Here is a 5268-nt window from a genome sequence, read left to right on the forward strand (position 1 = left end):
ATTTTGAATCAATAAATTAATAGGAATAATTAAAATAAAATTTCTAATAAAAATACCTAAAAGAGTTAAAATTAAATGACCAGAAATTAAATTTCCTGATAATAAATAAATTGATAGAGTTCATGGACGAATAATTAATCTAATAAGTTCAATAATTACTATAAAATTTATTAAAAAAGTTGGTGAATTTAATGGTACTAAATGTCTAAGAAATATTAAATAATTTTTATAAATTAAATAAATTAAAAATCTAAATCATAATGTTAATGACAAAATTATATTTAATAATAAATGACTAGTAATTGTAAATAAATATGGGATTAATCTAAATATATTTACTATATATTTATCTAAATATATTTACTAAATATATTATAATATAAATTATTATTCTAATAAAAATAATAATATTTGATTGATATTTTGATTTTGAAATAATTTTAAATTCATTATATATAAAATTTAATAAAGATTTAAAAACAAATAAAATTCGAGATTGAATTAATCAAAAAATTCTTGATAAGATAAAAATTGGTAAAAATATAAATATTCAATTTAAAGATAAATATTGATTAAATGATGGATCAAATATTTCAAATAAATTTATCATTGTCAGTTTCATTTTTTTAATGTGTATTTAGTAGATTTTTTTTTATATTAAGTTTAATTAAAAATGAATTTATTAATAAAATAAATAAATTAAAAATAATTAAATATATAAAATAAATTATAAATCAATTTATAGGTATTATTTGTGGAATTAAATTTCATTAGAAGTAATTTTAAATACTATTTGATTTAAAAGATTAACTCTTAAATTTCAGATATTTATACAAAGATATACAAAGATATGATTAATGAAATTTTAAAAAATAATTTATAAAATTTATTTTAGTTTGACAAACTAATGTTATATATAAAATTAACTAATTTTTTATATTTGTTTGTTATATTTACTCAATTTAAAAAAAAATTAAATGAGGTTGATTCAACTATAATTGGTATGATTTATAAATCTATGATTTATTCCACAAATTTCTGAGCATTGACCAAAAAAAATTTCTGGTCGTTTTCTAATTAAATTTAATTGATTAATACGTCCTGGTACTGCATCAACTTTTTTTTTTCCTAACGATGGAACAGTTCATGAATGAATTACATCTGTTGATGAAGTAATTAATCGTAAGGGAATTCTTATTGGACTAATTATACGATTATCAGTTTCTAATAAACGAAATTGATTTAAATTTCTATAATTTAATATATAAGAATCAAATTCAATATTATTAAATTCAGGATATTCATATGATCAATATCATTCATGACCAATTGATTTAATAGAAAAGAATGGATTTACAATTTCATCAATTAAAGATAATTGCAAAAAATTTTTAGTGATGGGAAACAAATAATTAAAAGAACAAAAATTGGGATAATTGTTCAAATAATTTCAATATTATGATTTTTTAATAAAAATAAATTTGAAAATTTATTTAAAAATAAATCTATAATAATATAAATTGTTAATGTAGAGATTATAATAATGATAGTTATAATTATATTATGAAAAGAAATTAAATTATCTGCATAAAATGAGTTTGATTCTTGAAATATTAATATTATTCATGTTGAAATTTTAATAAATTAAAATTTATTAATTTTAATAAAAGTTTAAAACTTTATTATTGAAACTTAAATTCAATGCACTTTTCTGCCATATTAAAATTTTAATAAGATTGATTTTAAATTTAAATTTTTAATCAATATTGGAATTTCAATATGTGAGTGTTCTAATGGTGGATATGAATTCAATCATTCTAAAGAAGATTGATTAAATTTAAATAATATTATTCGTTTTGAGATTAGTCTTTCTAAAATAATAAAAATAAGAAAAATTATTCTATTTAATGAAATTATTGATCCAATTGATGAAATTGAATTTCAACAATATGAATCAGAATAATCTGAGTATCGTCGAGGTATAGATATTAATCCTAAAAAATATTGAGGAAAAAATGTTAAATTTACACTAATAAATATTATAATAAATTGAATTTTTAATCATTTATTATTTATTAGTAATCCAGTAATTAATGGATATCAATGAATAAATCTTGAGATAATTGCAAAAACTGCTCCTATTGATAAAACATAATGAAAATGTCCAACAACATAATATATGTCATGAAGAATAATATCAATTGAAGAGTTAGATAATATAATTCCTGTTAATCCACCAATAGTGAATAATAAAATAAATTCTAATGATCATAAAACAGAAATATTTAAATTTAATTTTGCTCCATGATATGTTGCTAATCATCTAAATACTTTAATTCCTGTTGGAACAGCAATAATTATAGTTGCTGAAGTAAAATATGCTCGTACATCAACATCTAATCCAACAGTAAATATATGATGAGCTCAAACAATAAAACCTAAAAATCCAATTTCTAATATTGCATAAATTATTCCTAAGTTTTCAAAAATTTCTTTTTTTCCTCTTTCATTTAACAATTATAACAATTATAACAAATTATAACAATTTGAGAAATTAATCCAAAACTTGGAAGAATTAAAATATAAACTTCTGGATAACCAAAAAATCAAAATAAATGTTGATATAAAATTAGATCACCTCCTCCTATTAGGTCAAAAAAAGAAGTATTAAAATTTCGATCAAATAATAATATTGTAATAGCACCTACTAATACTGGTAAAGATATGATTAATAAAATTGCTGTAATAAAAACTGATCAAGGAAATAATGAAATTTGATCAAAATTTAATGAAAAATTTTTTATTATTATAATTGTAACTATTAAATTTAATGATCCTATAATTGATGAAATTCCTGATATATGAAGTGAAAAAATTGCAAAATCTACCGAAGGAGGTATAAATATTCAGATAAAGGAGGGTAAACTGTTCATCCTGTTCCTGGTCTTGGATAAAATAAATTTCTTAATAATAATATTAATAATGAAGGAGGAAGTAATCAAAATCTAATATTATTTATTCATGGGAATGCTATATCTGGAGATTCTAATATTAATGGAATTAATCAATTTCCAAATCCACCAATTAGAAATGGTATAACTATAAAAAAAAATTATTAAAAATGCATGTCTTATTACAATTGTATTGTAATAAAATTGTATGAAATGAAACGAGTGTTGTCATTTCATTACAAATTGTTATGGCATTTATTAATGGCAATTGAACAAATTCACGCAATATTACCTTGGACTTTTTTCCTCGACTTTATCTTCTACAGAAAATTGTTGAGCAGTTGTGCCCGTAATAAGTTTACATATGCTTCGGTCCATGAATTTTCTTCTTTCACCAGATTCTTTACATACTCATCGCATCACAATATTTGTTTTTACAACACGAGATTGGACCATTATAAATTCCACATTGTCCAATATTTACACATTGTCGATTTCAATCTAATGTAATTAAATAATATTATTCTTAATTAGTAATATAGAGAATTAAATCTTATTATGGAACAAAATATATTTAAAATAGATCATTATTATTATTATTATTATTATTATTATTATTACTATTATTACTATTATTATTATTCTTATTACGAATATTTGTATCAATATATTTAAACACAAAAATTATTATGAATTTAAATATTTCTGCATTATTATAATTCTTCTGATTATATCGTATAATTTTGAAAAGAATAATCTTCAAAATAACGAAATTATTAAAATTAATATGGATAGAAACTATATGTGAGATTTATATTTATTCACGTTTTAAAATTCTATTATATAAACAATTGTTAATTTTATAATATAAATTGGATAAAATGTTCCATAGAAAAATGGTTAAATTAAATTATTTACACTTTCACACTTTCGAATTAAACAAATAAAGAAAACTAAACTAAAACACTTCACTAAGCACTTAATTATTAATATTAAAATATTTTTTATTCCAAATCATCGATTTTCTTTTTTTATTTCTTTTCACTGTCAAATTTTCAATTTTCATATAGGTTATAATCATTATTTCGTATTATTCATAGCAATGAATCAGCAGCAACGTTACGTCAATGCAAAACTCGCCGAAACTAGGATTTTCGTACTCATAACATACTCAACTTATCCATATCAATTTTTCGTTGCATAATTTGACATACCTGAGCGAGATAGTGCTGGATAATGTATCTCTGAATGATTTCGATGTAGAAATCGTCGTAATTGCGATTTTTGTGTCGAAAAGATGCAATTTTGTACAAGATCGAATTTTCACTGCAGAAATCTTCGAAACTCGAATATCAGAATAAAAACGACATTTTCAACGATATGTCAATGCATAATTCGCCAAAACTAGGATTTTCGTACTCATAACATACTCAACTTATCCATATGAATTTTTCGTTGCATAATTTGATGTATCTGAGCGAGATAGTGGTGGATAACGTATCTCTGAATGATTTTGTAGAAATCGCCATAATAAAGTTTTTCATGTTGAAAAGTTGCAATTTTGTACAAAATCGAATTTTCATTGCAGAATTAATCGAAATTTAAATACCAGTATAAAAATGTCATTATCAACGAATTGAATTTTTGTGATCAAATTTTCGAAGTAGAATTCACCGAAAGTGGAATTTTCGTACCGAAAAACTACATAACTTATCGATATCAATTTTTCGTTGCATAATTTAACGTACCTGAGCGAGATAGTGCTGGATAACGTATCTCTGAATAATTTCGATGTAGAAATCGCCGTCATTGGGTTTTTCCTGTCGAAAAGTTGAAATTTTGTACAAAATGGAATTTTCACTGCAGAATTAATCGAAATTTGAATATCAGTTTAAAGACGACATTCTCAACGATATGCAGAATTCGCCGAAACTAGGATTTTCGTATCCATAACATACTTAACTTATCGAAATCAATTTTTCATTGCAGAATTTGACATGTCTGTCAGAGATAGTGTTGGACAACGTATCTCTGCACGATTTGGATGTAGAAATCGCCGTAATAGCGTTTTTCTTGTCAAAGAGTTACAATGTTTATCAAAATCGAATTTTCGCAGCAGAATTCATCGTCATTCTAATATTGGCCAAAAACGTTACTCTCAACAATATATTAATGCAGAATTCACCGAAACGAGGATTTTCATGATAAAAAGTTATTTAACTTATCGTAATCAATTTTTCGTTGCAGAATTTGAGGCAACTAAGAGAGTTAGTGTTGGATAACATATCTCTGAATGTTTTCGATGCCGAATTCGCCA

At 22.4% G+C, this 5268-nt stretch overlaps 1 long non-coding RNA gene and 1 pseudogene across 1 annotated transcript; both read right to left on the reverse strand.

Moving 5' to 3' along the window:
* Window positions 1-957: 957 nt before the first annotated feature.
* Window positions 958-1629, reverse strand: LOC122713871 (annotated as a pseudogene).
* A 1614-nt stretch (window positions 1630-3243) lies between these two features.
* Window positions 3244-4317, reverse strand: LOC122713921. Its single transcript, XR_006346539.1, has 2 exons — window positions 4166-4317; window positions 3244-3452 (listed from the first exon to the last, which is right to left on the reverse strand). It is a non-coding gene; the product is annotated as an uncharacterized LOC122713921 (long non-coding RNA).
* Between the last annotated feature and the right edge of the window lie 951 nt (window positions 4318-5268).

Source organism: Apis laboriosa, unplaced genomic scaffold (assembly GCF_014066325.1).
Source record: "Apis laboriosa isolate Shangri-la unplaced genomic scaffold, ASM1406632v1 scaffold26_cov146, whole genome shotgun sequence".
NCBI classification, from domain to species: Eukaryota; Metazoa; Arthropoda; class Insecta; order Hymenoptera; family Apidae; genus Apis; species Apis laboriosa.